The sequence below is a fragment of the Neofelis nebulosa genome, chromosome 3, assembly GCF_028018385.1.
Source record: "Neofelis nebulosa isolate mNeoNeb1 chromosome 3, mNeoNeb1.pri, whole genome shotgun sequence".
In the NCBI taxonomy this organism is placed as follows: Eukaryota; Metazoa; Chordata; class Mammalia; order Carnivora; family Felidae; genus Neofelis; species Neofelis nebulosa.
Genome location: NC_080784.1, coordinates 55,197,551 through 55,214,403, shown reverse-complemented (window position 1 = coordinate 55,214,403; position 16,853 = coordinate 55,197,551). Strand labels below are relative to the sequence as shown.

The following is a 16,853-nucleotide window of genomic DNA, read 5'->3' as shown; positions in this document are numbered from 1 at the left end:
TCGAGATGCTGCAGGTGGCTTTCAAACGTATTCCCCGAGGTACGAACCTGTTGCCAGGGAAACAGTTTGCGAATGTTAGTAAATCTCTCACTTCCTTGCTTTGTCACATGTCCCTGTGGTTTGCGCGTGTGCTGAGCCCATTTTGCAGAGTTCTGCTGGCAGCTGCCATCCTTACTATAAATACGTTAGAGCCTCACAAAGAACTAAGCAGAATTGTCTGGGAGAAAATTCTTCTGGTTCTCTTTTCGGCGAGAAAGCAATAAAAATAGAGGGTGACACTGATTAGAAATAGTTTTACCAATTCAAAAAATCTTGAGTAATAGGGTTGGAGGGAATTTGGAAAAAACCAAACCCCAAAATGCTGCAGTTGTAATGGTAGCAATATTTAAGCTGCATCGTACTAAAAAATCTGGATTATTGCAAATCTGAATGTTGATAATTCTGGGAACTATGGGATTAACAGGATAGATATTAAAGTTTGGCTTATAATAATATCGTTTCCTGGGACAGATAAAATGCCATTTTATATTTTTAAATAATCTTTTTAAACACATTACGAGTTCACTACAAAAACTTACTATTACCTTACGATCCAGATTCTTTTCTCCTCTCAACTTCCCAACTTCAGTGCATGAATGGAGTCATAAATTCTGAATGTGAGAGGTTTCTGGTGCACTAAAATGTATTGTTTACCTATTTTGAAAAGGTAATTTAACTCTGTCTAATACAGAGGGGCATTGCATGAAGCAGATAAATATGCCATAGACTGGACTGGTGCTTATACCCAGTCAAAATATTCATATTTAATCTTATAAAAGAATTTTTTAAGGAAGCTAGGTTATGAGCATACTGACAAGCCATCATATGCCTCAAATTTCTACAATAAACAACATTTGGTATTGGCTGTATTTCAATATTTGATAAAACAGCCATGTAGTCATTGATCACTTCCTAGATAAGTGCTTGTTGTTGAGGTTACAAAAGTACCATATGGCCCCTGCTCTGAACAGTGCAATTCTAATACAAACATGTAAACAGAGGAATGATAGTCATGTGGTATTACAGATGAATTAAGGAGAACGTGTGAGTTTTCTATTGATCCTGCCCCTTATTACTAAACTTTTAACTTCATCAAGAGGGAGATGGTGTAGGGGCGCCTGGGTGGCTCAGTTGGTTAAGTGTCCAATTTCGGCTCAGGTCATGATCCCATGGTTCATGGGTTCAAGCCCCGCATTGGGCTCTGTGCTGACAGCTCAGAGCCTGGAGCCTGCTTCGGATTCTGTGTCTCCCTCTTTCTCTGCCCTTCCCCCGCTCATGCTCTCTCAGTCTCTCAAAAATAATAAACACTAAAAAAAAAAAGAAGGAGATTTTGGAAAATAACAGTCTTGCTCTTTACGAGGAACAGCTTATTCATGGTTTCATGCTTGGAAGGACATAAGTTTTAGGGAAAGTTCTAGGTGACTGAAAAGGACTAGTGGTAGGTAGAAGGCTATAACTTTCGGCATATATAACAAAGGAGAATGTACATATTTTTGGCCTTGAGCCCTATTTCTTCACTCCTGATTTTTCCCCACAGATGACCAGAGACAATTAATCTGGCACAGAGGTCACTGAACTACTACTAGATGACCTTCAAGGTTTAGATCACTTTTATATGCACCCGTTGTCTCACTTAGGGTGGTACATATTGAGTAGAGACCCTGAACCAAATTAGTCTCCCCTGAATTCTACAATCTGGAGATGACAATCTGGAAATTCATGAGGAGATGAATTTAAACAAGGCACAAGAAGATAACATATTTATGTTGGAACATTTAAATTAAACTCTACTTGACCTTATTGTAACAGTTTCTAAACTGCTAGAATCATATAAGAATTATTTTATTTGTTGAAAAACACTTGGGATTTGTTTCAACTATGACTATGGCTTGATTTATGTGCTTGCTTCTCTGTGTTTGAAAATGGCCACTAAGCAGAATTTATACACTGTAGAAACATCAGAAAGACATTTTATTATTAAGAAATACACAGAAGCTGAAAGTAAACTCATAGTTTCAACTTTTATACTCTACACCAAACAAGCAATAAAAATATCATAAGTTTATTGAAGAATAAAGACTTACTGAAAGAAAGATGTAAAGGTGAATAATGAAGAGCACAGAGGCATCCAAAGAACTTTTAGACATTAGTTCAATGCAAAAAATTTCATGTTCCCTTTCTCTAATATGTTTCTTTATATTACAATTTTAGCAGACTCAGCATGGTTTTTGAGGGCAGATGCCAATTCTTGTGTTTTTCAATCATTCTGATAGGAGGAGTGATTTTTGATAATTTTCTAAATTATAATTTTACCGTGTACAAAAGATATTAATTTATATTTTATTTTTCTTTGAATAACATAGAGCAGAGATGAATTAAAGAATTTAATCTAAATGCTTTCCAAAATTAGAAATTCATGCATGAGATGGGTGCCTGGGTGGCTCAGTCACTTGAAGCATCCGACTTTGGCTCAGGTCATAATCTCATGGTTCATGGGTTCGAGACCTGTGTCGGGGTCTGTGCTGACAACTCAGAGACGAGACTGCTTGGAATTCTGTGTCCCCCTCTCTTTCTGCCCCTCCCCTGCTCTCACTCTGTCTCTGTCTCAAAAATAACATTAAAAAAGAAACATTTTTTTGTTTAATGTTTTGTTTAATGTTTAATAAAACATTAAAAAGAAATTTTAAAAAAGAATTTCATGCACAAGAAAAAAGTGTTTTTTGAGATAAAAGTTTTAATGTCTAATTAAAATATTTCTATTTTTATTGTTAAATAGAAATTGAATAATGTTCCATTGAAACACACACACACACACACACACACACACACACAATGGAATATTACTCAGCCATAAAAAAGAATGAAATCCTGCCATTTGCAGTGACATGGGTGGAGCTAGAGAGTATTATGGTAAGTGAAATAAATCAGTCAGAGTAAGACAAATACCGAATGATCTCAGTCATATGTAGAATTTAAGAAACAAGACAAAGGAGCAAAAGTAAACAAAAGAGAAAGAGACAAAACCAAGAAACAGATTTTTAACTATTGGGAACAAACTGACGGTTATCCGAGAAGAGATGGATAGCGGGATGGATGAAGCAGGTGACCAGGATTAAGGAGTGCACTTGCTGTGATAAGCACTGGGTGACGTATGGAAGTGTTGAATCACTATATTGTACACCTGAAACTATATAACACTGTAAGTTAACTAAGTGGAATTTAAATTAAAAACAAAACAAATCAAAAACAAACCAAAACATAAAATTGTTTATTCCTTGGGGTTGTCTGGGTGGCTCAGTCGGTTAACCATATGACTTCGGCTCAGGTCATGATCTCACAGTCTGTGAGTTCGAGCCCCGCATTGGGCTTTGTGCTGACAGCTCAGAGCCTGGAGCCTGCTTCGGATTCTGTGTCTCCCTCTCTCTGCCCCTTCCCCACTCATACTCTGTCTCTCAAAAAATAAAACTAAACAGTAAAATTTTTTTAAAAAACTTGTTTATTCCTTTAGCTTCAATATTATTCAATTTTTATTTGATCTGGAATCTGTGAATTTATGCAAATGACATCATTGAGGTGAATTTATGCAAATGACTATAAAAAAGCTAGAAAATGGTGATGTTAAGAAACAGCTGGAAGTAGCAATTTGAGTTCTGTTTTCACACTCTAGCCACATGATTATGACATTGTGGCTGTAAATAAATACTATAATATCATGGTATTCAGACTATCCCAATGCTGAATAGTTTTATTTCATTAAGAATAAAAACAAATTTTGTTTCATGGAATACACATAATTACTTAAATTTGATGAAAAACGTGGTGCCAATTTGAAGCAGTTCTTTCTCTAAATAGAAGCTGTCAAGTTGATTAAATTTGAATTAATTGGAAATTCTTTGGCTTTGTAATGAGATAAGCACTAATTAGAGCCCTACATTTGGATTGGAAACATACATGTATTTTGACCTTGGAGAAGACAGAAGAGAAAGGAAATAACAGAAAAGTAATATGATAGCAATAGAGGCAGAAAGAGAGAAAAAAAAAAGAGGAGTGGAGAGAGAGAAAGCACTGACAGCATTCTTTTTTTTATTTTTTAATTTTTTTTTAGCATTTTATTTTGATTGTGTACTTGTGCTTTGCCTGAAGAGGACATTTAAACAAGGCTAACGATGTTCTATGTTTCCATTGCTGGATATTTTCTGTACTGAATTTTTTTCCTATTAAAGATTTTGATGAACAGTTAAAAAAATAAATGGAAGTTAAAATTCAAATGAAATAGGCATATATCTAAAGCCAGAAAGAAATAGTAAAAGGAAATATCTAAAGTAACAAAACTTTGCTCTCATGGCTTAAATAACACAAGACCATTGCTACATTGAAGAGATAGATTTTAAGTCATATATTGAAATAGGCGAACTGCAGGACATATGGTTGAACTCAAACTTGGTCATCTTGACAGCATATTTTGATTTCCCATGGATTATTTTCTCTCTTATTTTTTGCTTATTTTTTCTTAAATATTTGACATGCAGGGGCCATATCTTCTATAGTATTAGTGGCCAGTTAACTCACTCAAGAAATTAAGCCACTTAGGTCAGTGTTTCAATGCTCAGATGATGGAGAAACTAAGAATTTTCTTTATCTCTTCTCCTTTCCTTTCTTATGAAGTTGTCTCTACACGGCCTTCTCAGCCTTTTGGCATCCAGTCAGGTAGGGAAGAGTAAGTAGATATAAAATGAAGCACAGAGAAGAGGAACATGGACTTAATGTTAGGATGTAAATGGTGATGGGACTCCTGCACATGTTTTCTTTTTTTTCTTTTTTTTTTTCTTTCTTTCATTCTTTCTTTAATTATATTTTTAGAGAGAAAGAGAGCACATGTGAATGTGAAGGGGGAGGGGACAGAGGAAGAAAGAGAATCTTATTTTTTCCAGAGAGAGAGAATACATGCACATGTGCGCACACATGTGCAAGAAGGGGGGGGGGGCAGTGGGAGAGACAGAGAGAGAGAGAGAGAGAGAGAGAGAGAGAGAGAAACTCCCAAGTGGGCTCCATGCTGGGATCCCACAAGCCTGGGATCATGACCTGAGCTGAAATCAAGAGTCTGTTGCTCAACCCAATGAGCGACTCAGGAGCCCCATGTTTTCTTGACTTCAAAATTAATACATACCCTCAGCAGTAGCTACCCTGTATTTATGCTTCTTAAATTAGCTCAAGAGAGACTGCATGGTTCCCAGAAATGCTTAAACATTTCCACCGAGAACCGTTAAAGAAATTGGAATGGAATTGGGAAGCAAATGGTACCTATAGCAGATTTTCTTCTGTGACACCGAACTTTTCTATTTGTCTCATATTTTATAATCATTTTAATTTTACATTTCTTTCATGACGTAGGATTCTCAAACTTTAAAGTTGTCAATCCAGGAGGATGTCAATATTTATCTTGTATCTTCTAATCCCAGCAAACCAGGGCTTTCTTATCTTAATTTAAAGATCAAGAGCAAGGATCACCTGAGAGGGTAGGAGCATGTCTGGTTTTAGTACTTACTGGGATTAGTAACATTGAGCCCAATTCCCTTATGTCTTTAGGCTCCGTTTCATCACTTGTAAAATAATAAGGTTTTTTTTTTTATTTTTTAACGTTTATTTTTGAGACAGAGAGAGACAGAGCATGAATGGGGGGAGGGTCAGAGAGAGAGGGAGACATAGAATCAGAAGCAGGCTCTAGGTTCTGAGCTGTCAGCACAGAACCCCACGCGGGGCTCGAGCTCACAGACCGCGAGATCACGACCTGAGCCGAAGTCGGACGCTTAACCGACTGAGCCACTCAGGCACCCCGTAAAATAACAGGGTTTGAGTAGGTTATCCCTCCAACCCTATTTAATAAAGGCGTTAAACAGAAGAATTACACTGACTTGTATAATTTTTAAAAGCTGTAATATACTTATGTCAAAATATGGCCCTCGACCATTTGTGAAATTAGTCTCATCATTTTTAATGACATTTATAATTCCCAAACCAATGAGAGGGAGCCATCTTGTGGTTTAGGCCCAGAGTGATCTACATTTATAAGACAAGAATGTGTAATCTGCAAAAATATAATAGCCTTAGATACCTTATGAATGTGATCAAACATTTTAATTTATAGGTAATTTTAAAAACTCCAATTATGAGTTTGAACAGTTGTTCTTTAGACAATTTGGGGGGTATACAATAAGGATATGCAGCACATAGCATGTAACTGCTTGTGATTTATTTTGTGAAAACCTTTCAGTATGGAGAGTCAGTAGTTGTAATGCTTACTAAAGGTACTAAAGGGGTTTGGGCCATTTCACTTAGGAAATAACATAATAATGATATTAAAATAGATAATTGCATATTACTTTTTATATTCTGTAATTATATTTCCAAGTCATAAGAATCAAACTTTTTGATGAGTTAGGGATTTAAACAGGCTAATAATGGAATGTGAGCTTGTCAGATTTTATTGTTTTAGAATATAATATATAACATATATTAAAACGTATGCACATTTAGGGGTGCCTGGGTGTCTCAGTCAGTTAAGCATCCAACTCTTGATCTCTGCTCAGGTCATGATCTCACACCGATGTAACAGTTAATAAAAAATATGCTCACAGTGTTAAATACTATAACATTAATATTAATTTATAAAGTTTCCTTCTAGAAACTAAATTATATTGTCATTAGGTAAATAAGTCATATGAACATAGTTTCCCTACATGTATTTCTTTATGATGTAAAATAACATCTTTTTTCATTAGTTAACTTTCACAAACACTATGAAAACAATACTTACATAATCAATTCAGCATCTAAACGGATTATGCTTTTTTAGATTCAAAGTGAATTACAAAGAATATACAATCCCTGTTTCTCATTATTCTTCTTTTTCATTCAAAAAGGGGCAAAAACAGAATTGGAAACATATTTATTGGCTATATGCAACACATGAATTTAAATTCCATTATTTTAGAAGATCGAGTCTTATTGATTACTTAGAAATAGTATAAAGTGTATATAAAATAAACCTCTCATCCATAACACATAGTTCCTGCAGATGTTACTTCCTTCCTTGCTTTGCTCCTGAACTTGGAAGAAGCTTTCCTGTTTGCCACCCCTTGAGGTTTTCACTGGCCTAATCAGTAAAGACTCAAAAAGATCTGTGGATGATGATTAGAAGAACAAAGGAAGCAGCCAGAGATAACAGTATTATCAGCAGGTAGACTTGCAGTGTCCATTCTAGTATTTGTTAAATAACAATACACAAGATTAAACTATATTTATTTCAAGGGATTTAATAGTCCATTATCAACCACTTTCTGGCAATTAAAAAAATAAATCTATGTTTCTGGATTTTCTACTCTGTTTTAAATATTTTGGAAGTTTGAATAAATTCACTTAGTTTCCTATCTATATTTCATACCAAATTGTTTTGATTAGCTACTTAGGCAATACAATATCACAGTACTAAGAATGATCTTTCATAGAACAAACATTTCAAACAAGGCCAATCGTAGGAATACTTTTTTGCAAAAAGTAATTGTTTGAAAAAAGACTGTATAAATGCAATTATTTCTGTACCGATCATTTAGAAAAGGTTTTTTTTTTCCCACGAGAAAAATGGAATCTGACATAAACTCAAACATTGAAAGAATAATGAATTGTATGGGTGACTTGAAAACAGAGACTTATTTGGAAGAGCAAGAGCCATTCATTAGGTTACACATGTAATTGTGTTATGCATCATATTATCATGTGATTTCTATCTAGTGTTCACGGTTTGGAGAAGTTCTCAAACAAGTCATTTCTCAATGGACTATGAGTGAGCCTTCTTTCCCAGCACAGCTTCCGGTCAACCATGTGAATTTTTTTTCTTTAAGTTTTATTTACTTATGTTAAGAGAGAGAGAGAAAACAAGCTGGGAGTGGCAGAGGGAGAGAGAGAACCTGAAGTAGTATCCATGCTGTCAACAAAGAGCCTGACCTGGGGCTCGAACCCACAAACCACGAAATCATGACCTGAACTGAAATCAAGAGTCAGGTGCTCAACTGACTGAGCCACACAGCTGCCCCCTGAGTGAAATTCTTAGAGCAATCCACTGCTGTGTAAAGAGCAACTAATGTGATAACTTGATAGGACAAGGTATGGAGTCAAAAATAATGAAACAGAGAAACAAAATATCTGATATTTATAGTATACTATCGGCTACTCTATAGTATACTAAATATAGTAATATGGCTTCATTTCAATTTAAGATTTCCAAGGATGGGTAAATAAAATGTACACTGTACAAAATGACAAAAAGTATATATTTAGAAAATAAGTTTCTCAAGGAAGAAAGCAACTGTCAGCAAGAGTAAATTGTGATAAATTACTTGGAGAAAAACAACCAATTTAGTGGTATTGAAAATAGTGGATATAATGAAAATAATGAAAATATTTTCGTTTTTTAAAGTTTATTTATTTTGAGAGAGAGAGAAAGAGCAGGAGTGGGGAAGTGAGCAGAGAGAGAATCCTAAGATCCCAAGCAGGCTCCGTGCTGTCAGTGCAGAACCCCACACGGGGCTTGATCCCATAACCCTTTAGGGACCATGACCTAAAGCCTAAACCAAGAGTCGGACACTTAACCAACTGAGCCGCCACCCAGGTTCCCCAATAATGAAAATATTTTAAATCATTGTAGTACACATTGATTTTTAAAAATCGTAGTTTACCAATAAACTATAGTCACATCATGCTTATTCATATACATTTGTTTAAGCATCTATCACATATACATACTTCTAACACTTGTACTTACTGATGAGCTTGCCTGATTCTATGGAAGCATTTCAGTCAAGAATCTGCTGACATTATATAAACTATTAAAGTACAACTCAAATAATGAAGGCCAAGTCATCAAAGAAAATCATAATGTCAATTTAGCAAGGAATTTTCAGTCTGTCAATTTTCCTGAGCCTTGTGCAAGCTAATAAATGTACGAAATTCTGTAAAATAGTGTTACTAGGCTCCCAAAAGGACAGACTAGTTATCACATACCATACTGTAAAATTTTTAGTTTTTTATACATTAATTTTTCTCATTTCTATAATATTATATTATCACTAAACTCCAGTCTTCTTATGTAAAGGAAAAAATATTCCAGATTGAAAAAAAAAGAAAAGAAAAAACACCAGTGTTCCATTCTGAAAAGATCTTTATGAGCAAGTGAGGTAAAAGTCATTTATTCCATAAACAGCTTTTAAGGAAAAGGCTTTTAAATAAGCAAAAATTATAAATATAATAATGTCAAATCATTTTTCTAGATAGTGACACATCTCTCATCTATCCTGAGTGAAAAGCTCCATTCACTGTTTCCCTTATCATACTTTTCCTATAATAGAATGCATATATTAAAGCTTCTCTAAATGATATATCACTGAGTTTGTGGCCTAGATGTGATGGTTTCCATCGGAACAGAAATGTAGTCTGACTTTTGTCACGAAAACACTGTGACCCTTTGATAAAATTTGATCCTTGTAAAAATGGGACAAAAGAGGTAGCCACATTCTTGAAAAGTGTTAATTTTTATTGTTTTTGATCAAATTATCTACAGTTACATGATAAATACCATATACTGTACATGAGTTAACGACTCTGATTAGAGAGTTTGTTAGTTGCAGAAATGAACTAAAGACGATATCATGAGAAACAAGTTGATAAAATCATGCATACATTTGTAAATATACTTTCAGCATAGTTTCCTGAAAAAATATGACATCATCTGGACAGGAAGACAGACAGACATCAGACTCAGGAAGACGTGTTTTAAATGTACAGAAAAATAGTTAACACCATTAAATAGCAATACCTTTTTTTTTTTTGGTAGTCTTTTAAACAGTTTGGCTCACTAACAATAAAGTCACTGTATGTGATATTAAGATGGCACACTGAAAATATGTGGCACATTTTCTTTTTCTTTTCTTTTCCACAGCATGTTATATAATATTCATAAAATGATGGACTACTTCACTCTATTCCCCCCCCCCGCCCCCCAGTATTATCATCTGCCATATGCTAAAATATAAATTTAAGGAATTAAGGAATGGCTATTGCATAATTCAGAGAGGTGAAAGTGAAAGAGTGCAAAACTTTTCAAGCATGTTTATACACAGCCTTACATCTGAATCCTTTCCCGGCCTCTAACCCGCAGCTCCTTTTCTCTTTGTTTACATTAACAAGCCAGGTTGGATAATGTGTATGCTGGTGGGGCTACTGAAGGCACCTTTGCTGAAGCTACCTCAGCGAGAAGCCAACTATTAAAATAAAACCACTTCGTTCATTATATTTTTCTTATAGCTTTATTCTAAAAATATGATTTACATTTGGCTAAGAGTTTTTCTAATTCATATTACTTTGTAGGGTTTTATATAGTATCTTCGTATCATGAAATATATTTTAAGTATTTAATTTAAAATTATTGCTATGTTCTAGGAATACACTTAAAGTTACTGCAAATAATTTCCATAGAAATTTGTGTCAATTTCTAGTTATCTATATAGACAATTTTATATGGCATTATTTTATAAACCTGAAGACATCTCATCATTGTTTAACACATAAAGTGCATTTATAAATGGCTTAAATGAGAATAAAACTAGTCATAAGGGGTTGAGAAAACGGTACTGAGCCTGAACATATACAAAAGATATGAAAAATAAAAGATGCGTTGTCTCAAGGGAATGGAGATTTATTTGCAATTTACCAAGTAAACGTCATTTCTTAACAAAGAAAAGCTTTTTTTTTTGTTTTGTTTTTTTTTAATTTAGATCTATGTCACAATGGAACAGGCTGACTTCAGAGTAATCAGTTACTACCGGTTATTTAAGAATTTTAGAAGAATTTGGACAATTTTGTATCAGGAGTTTAATGGTGAAGATTCTGAATTCGGGAGGGAGCGTGAACTGAAACGCCTCAAAGGTTTATTGTTTAATTCTGTGAATGTAGATGAGAGGGCTAAAATGAATTTAAAGAAGGAAAAAATTATGAAAATGTCAGGTGTAAATTGAATCTTATTAGAAAAATAGGTTTATGCATGTTCATGTCAATTGTTCTCACTTGTGGAATTTTGCCAATAATCCAGATGTTTCATGTTTTGCCCCAAACGTACTGAATTCAGCACTTAGAACAATGGCAGTTACATAGAAGGTGCCTGACGAATATTTATTTAATCAGTGATTGAATTATAATCTCCTGTGTTGAACATCAACCTGTATATATTTTTCAAAGCTCATAAGGGATTCTGATGTACTGCCAGGGAGCAGAATCATTATTTTTGAAAGTAGTATTCTACCACCTCTAAAATTTTCCTTTTATTTTACTTATGTATGAACCATAAAAGATACTGAGAAAAATGCCTGTTAAGACACTATGAAATTATCCAGCATTACTGTTTATTACTGGCTGTTTTGTAGACGGACAGTTTGACAAATATTTAGTCCTTCTTCAAGGATAGTCCAAGTGGTGTTTTAGAATTCTATTGTTAATAGTTGGAGAAAATTTTGACCCATATAGCTCTATTCGTGTGTTGTTCAGGCAAAATATTATGCTTACATAATTAAGAGATGGCCAAATCCAATGACTACTCTGCTCATATTTCCCACCAGGAATCATTTGTCTTGAAAGCATATCACAAAATCCCAGAAAAGTTGACTTCTTTTACATTTCCAATTTGAAGGAATTATTCCATTAACAGTCTGTAAGAGTGTGTGTACGGGCACACATGTGGATGTGTGCATTTGTGCAGAAGAGATGGAAAAGGAAGGAGATGTAGGCAGCATTAAGATGGAAAGTGTTGGGCGCCTGGGTGGCGCAGTCGGTTAAGCGTCCGACTTCAGCCAGGTCACGATCTCGCGGTCCGTGAGTTCGAGCCCCGCGTCAGGCTCTGGGCTGATGGCTCGGAGCCTGGAGCCTGTTTCCGATTCTGTGTCTCCCTCTCTCTCTGCCCCTCCCCCGTTCATCCGTTCATGCTATGTCTCTCTCTGTCCCAGATATAAAAAAAAAAAAAAAAAAGATGGAAAGTGTAAAAGACAAAAATGAGTAAGAGAATCCCGGCTGCTAGCTCGGGAGTTCTCTTTCTTCTGTTCTAATTTCTGGGAGAAGCTTCTCCAGAATATTTTCCCTGCCCTTGTTATTTTCAAATCCTAGGGAGTTAAATTTTATGCACCATGGGTTCTAAGCATCTTTGTAATGGAAAAATAAGCATCACTACTTTTTTTTTTTTTTTTTTTTTTTTTTTTTTTTTTAAGTAATGAAGATAACAGCTGTCTCCCTATGGAGGTTCACTTTGTTTCCAAAGAGGAATGGGGGCTGGGATAGAAATTAAATTAATACAATTTGTAGTGCACATTGCTTATTTATTCATGAATAGCATATATAGTAAAGAGCATAAAATGGGACCGTTATATTTTACCACTCCTTATAGTACCTGAACAAGAAAATAAAAGCCTATGTATCTGCTGAAGAAGACATTTCTTAGAAAGGAATAAAAGTACAACTGGTATAATGGATATTTCAATCGTGTATTTGCTTGGGAATACGTATTTATCGTTACTATACTAAGAAAGTGTGCCCATATACACTGTATTTTTCTAAAATACTGTATTAAAAATCACCGGATGGTCTCATAGCCACAAGCAGTAATTCTTATTTTTAGCATCTCTTTGAAATGTCAAAGTGAATGAAATGATGCACTTTAAAGTCTACAATCTAGATGTCATAGAAACTAGAGCTCACTGTGATTAAAGATTATTTGGTGATCACTGAGATGGACAGGATTATTCCCACACTGCTATGAATGACCATCATGGCCAAAATAGAGGGATGTGGTAAGAAATTATGAAGGCAGGGTGGACAATAAGACTCAGTTGTCATTATATTCAAAATGTTGGTCTTTTATAGAATTCTAATCCTCAAGTCATACCTTTCCACTGCCCATTATTAGATAAGTTCAGTTAAAGAAAGTGGTCTTGTCAAAATTATTTGAAAAACTATACCTTTAATTTTGCTTAAGCAGATTAGGCAATTGGGATTTAAAATTTTTAATACTTGGGGCGCCTGGGTGGCTCAGTCGGTTAAGCGTCCGACTTCGGCTCAGGTCATGATCTCACGGCTCGTGAGTTCGAGCCCCGTGTCAGGCTCTGTGCTGACAGCTCAGAGCCTGGAGCCTGTTTCAGATTCTGTGTCTCCCTCTCTCTCTCTGACCCTCCCCCGCTCATGCTCTGTCTCTCTCTGTCTCAAAAGTAAATAAATGTTAAAAAAAATTTTTTTTAATTTACAAAAATAAAAATTTTAATACTTGTCACTTAAGAAATTGTGCAGTCTTTGTAACTAAGTTATTCTCTGAAATGCACATGAAAATCACAGTATGTCAGAACTGATTGTGCCGTTTCAATAGCTCTATAACAGCAAGCAAGAGTCCAGAAGCCAAGCATAGGCAATGAAATGATCTGGTTCCAAAACTGAATACCCAAATTAACTAGAAAAGGCTAGTTATCACAATAGTGTGTGTAATAGATGACGATAATTCAAAAGACAAGCTTCTAATTAGAAAGATGCAAAAAATATTCTCTGAGTCACTAGACAATTCTTGAACTAATCTCAGTGAACCAAGGTAACTGTTAAAGGTTAATTTCTATTGATTATAGACATCTTTTTGACTAGATCGTTAAAATGCAAATCCCTGTGGTAGAGACCATACATATTATTTTAATATATATTTAACCAATCTCATGATTTTTATAGTCTTTAACTTGTCAGCATGCTGAATACGGATGACTGATGTATGAATACTCATCGACCAAATGTAAGTTTATGCAGTGTGCATGGAGTGGCTTGCTTTCTCTACTAGTTCAGCGTCAATTAGATGAGAAATACAGATGGTATATGCTGATAAATTTTGGGAAGTTTTTCTATTACCTGTCGTACAAAGTACATGAAATCTATCTTGGATTAAGAGACAAGACCTCAAAGATTGTTAATGACTGGTTGGTCTAAGGACTGTGGCATATTTTCAAACTACAAGTTTCATTTTTAGAGGGCTCTAGTTGTTGTTAGAGACATCTATGAATTTCAGTATTTCCAATTTCCTACTTTTAATAGTGAGAGCATTTTCTACTTTTAATATTGTCAACTCCCATAATCCCTTGAGTCCATTTCGTGGAGCATGTACTTTATAGATGAAAGGAAAACTTAACTGCCAATATTCAGTCCTCTGAAGTGACCAGCAGGTTGAGGTATATCATGTTAAGTACACACAAGTATATTGTAAAAAAGTGGGATGTATAGGATGGAAGATATACCTATCTTTCTCTTAAAATCACAACTGACAGTGCTAAAGTAGTTAACAAATTTCTCTCTTCTGTTAAACATGTTGGCTTATTTTTTCACATTTTCTTTCTAAAATTCCCATTATCTGCCATGAGGTTTTGGGAATTCATAAACCCAATGTATTCATATTTTAGGGATATATAGGTTTTAAAACATTTATAGTTTAAAGTTAAGGTAAACATCATTAGACTGTATCCATAGAATAGGAATTGATGACAGAATAAGTAGCCAGAACAATCTCTCTCTCTCTATTTCAAGTTTACTTATTTATTTTGGAAGAGAGAGAAAAAGACAGTAAGCTGGGGAGGGGCAGAGATAGAGGGAGAGAGACAATCCCAAGCAGGCTCTGTGCCCTTAGGGGAGAGCCTGAGGCAGTGCTTGATCCCACGAATTGCCAGATCATGACCTGGGCAGAAATCAAGGGTCAGAAGCTCAGCTAACTGAGCCACCCAGGCGTCCCAGTTGTCATAACAACCAGGAGTTGGATAGGCTCTGCAGGTGATTAACTACCATGGAGAAACATGTGGAAAGGTTAGAGAAAGGTTAGAGAAATTTTAAAGATCGTTGGCTTTCTTTCTTCTACACTGGAATCTTTCTGGAATCTATTTTGAGTGGTAAAGAAAGCTCCAGATCCTCCCTAGAGTTGAACTTCAATTCTACTGTTTGGGAAATAAAGAAGTACAGCATATACATATGCTGAGTAAGGTACAAGGTTTCCTAAAAATTTGTATAGTATGGAACTATAAATTTCCATGGTTGAAATACATAATAATAAGAAAAATTGCAATAAACTGCATGTACAAAAGTTACAAACTTTTTAATGTGGCCATTTCCAAATACTTGAAATATCCATATTAGAACTCCAACTTGTATGTGGGTCATTAGTGTATATGGACACGTTTTAATTTCCTCACTATTAATAGTTATCCGGTTGGTTTAATTTGAAATGTTCAGGTTTGACACAGGGTTTATTGCGGCAACTACTACCTTGAGATGCTAATTGCAGTGCGGTTTCCTGTTTAAAACAATCTATAGGGGCACCTGGGTGGCTCAGTCGGTTAAGCGTCCGACTTCAGCTCAGGTCGCGATCTCGCGGTCCGTGAGTTCGAGCCCCGTGTCGGGCTCTGGGCTGATGGCTCAGAGCCTGGAGCCTGCTTCAGATTCTGTGTCTCCCTCTCTCTCTGCCCCTCCCCCGTTCATGCTCTGTCTCTCTCTCTGTCTCAAAAATAAATAAACGTCAAAAAAATAAAAAAAAAAAATAAAAAAAAAGTAAAACAATCTATAAGTGTTCGTTAGAGCGGACATATTCCTTTAAACCTTTTGAATTCAGCCATCCAAATATTGTCATTGTTGCCATATGAGTCACGACTGTACTTTCTTAGTATAGTAAGGCAACGATAAATACGTATTCCCAAGCAAATACAGAGATTTCTAACGTACCAGTGCCCCTGCTGAAAAATTGTCCTGTGGCTAGTATTTTTACATTCCAAGTTTCAGGTATAAAAGAGACATGTTTTAATATTCTCAAATATGAAAATAGCGATGTCTGTGAATTCTGGGGTGGGGGGAATAGGTGCATTACATTTCTTTTTGCGTCTGGCAGAATTCACTGAATTTAAGCAATGATGGAGAGCTTTTGAAATAGGATGTGTAAAGTACAGAAAAATGTATTCAAGTATTTCAGAGACATATTGAGACAATGTGGTTTATCATAACTTCGAACCACACAGCTTTTCCTCAGGGAACACAAACAACGTTGTGTTCTAATCTATCTTTAGTACAAGAATATATTTCCATGATTTTGATTCATATACACCAAGTAAAGAAGACTGTGTTCAACTTTCGGGTGCACAGTCTGCAGAATAAGAGTAACAATTTCTTTCAGTTGTGACATTTGCCTTTAATGCCAAATATGGTTTTTGTGTGTTTGCCTGTTTTTTCCAATAATGTTTTAAATTACTTATGAAGGAGGGCAGTTTGGTCCTTCACTTAGCAAAAATCACTGAGCATACATTATTTTTTCACAAGTTATTTTTAAACACTACAACTGGATACACCAAAGTTCAATAACTTTGAGAACTTTTTAGCTTTAAATGGCAGTTCTTGCTTTTAGTTTGAGATTGACTAAAATTCAGAAAATAATACCATTGGATTCAAAGACTGGCTTATTTTTTCCTCTTAAAGCTGAGTTAATTGTTTCTTAATGTTTAAACTTTTCTCTGTCAACCTTTTGGCACATTGAGTTTCTATTCAGCAAATCTGACCAAAAATTAAACATATCTAAAGAGCATTCTGGAGCTTTTTAAAAATACAACAATAATGATAAAAATAATGCAGAAAAATAGCAAAAAATTCAAAAGAATCAGAACCTGGTTCAATTTAACCAAGAACTCTATCATATATTTGTACTTAATTACACTGCATGAAAT

At 35.1% G+C, this 16,853-nt stretch overlaps 1 protein-coding gene and 1 long non-coding RNA gene across 2 annotated transcripts in view; both read right to left on the bottom strand.

The window, feature by feature from the left end:
* Window positions 1–16,853, bottom strand: part of GLRA3 (glycine receptor alpha 3) — a 239,693-nt gene that overhangs the window by 24,796 nt on the left and 198,044 nt on the right. The window lies entirely within an intron of this gene.
* Window positions 9,605–12,310, bottom strand: LOC131506840 (uncharacterized). Its single transcript, XR_009259170.1, has 2 exons — window positions 12,128–12,310; window positions 9,605–11,898 (listed from the first exon to the last, which is right to left on the bottom strand). It is a non-coding gene; the product is annotated as an uncharacterized LOC131506840 (long non-coding RNA).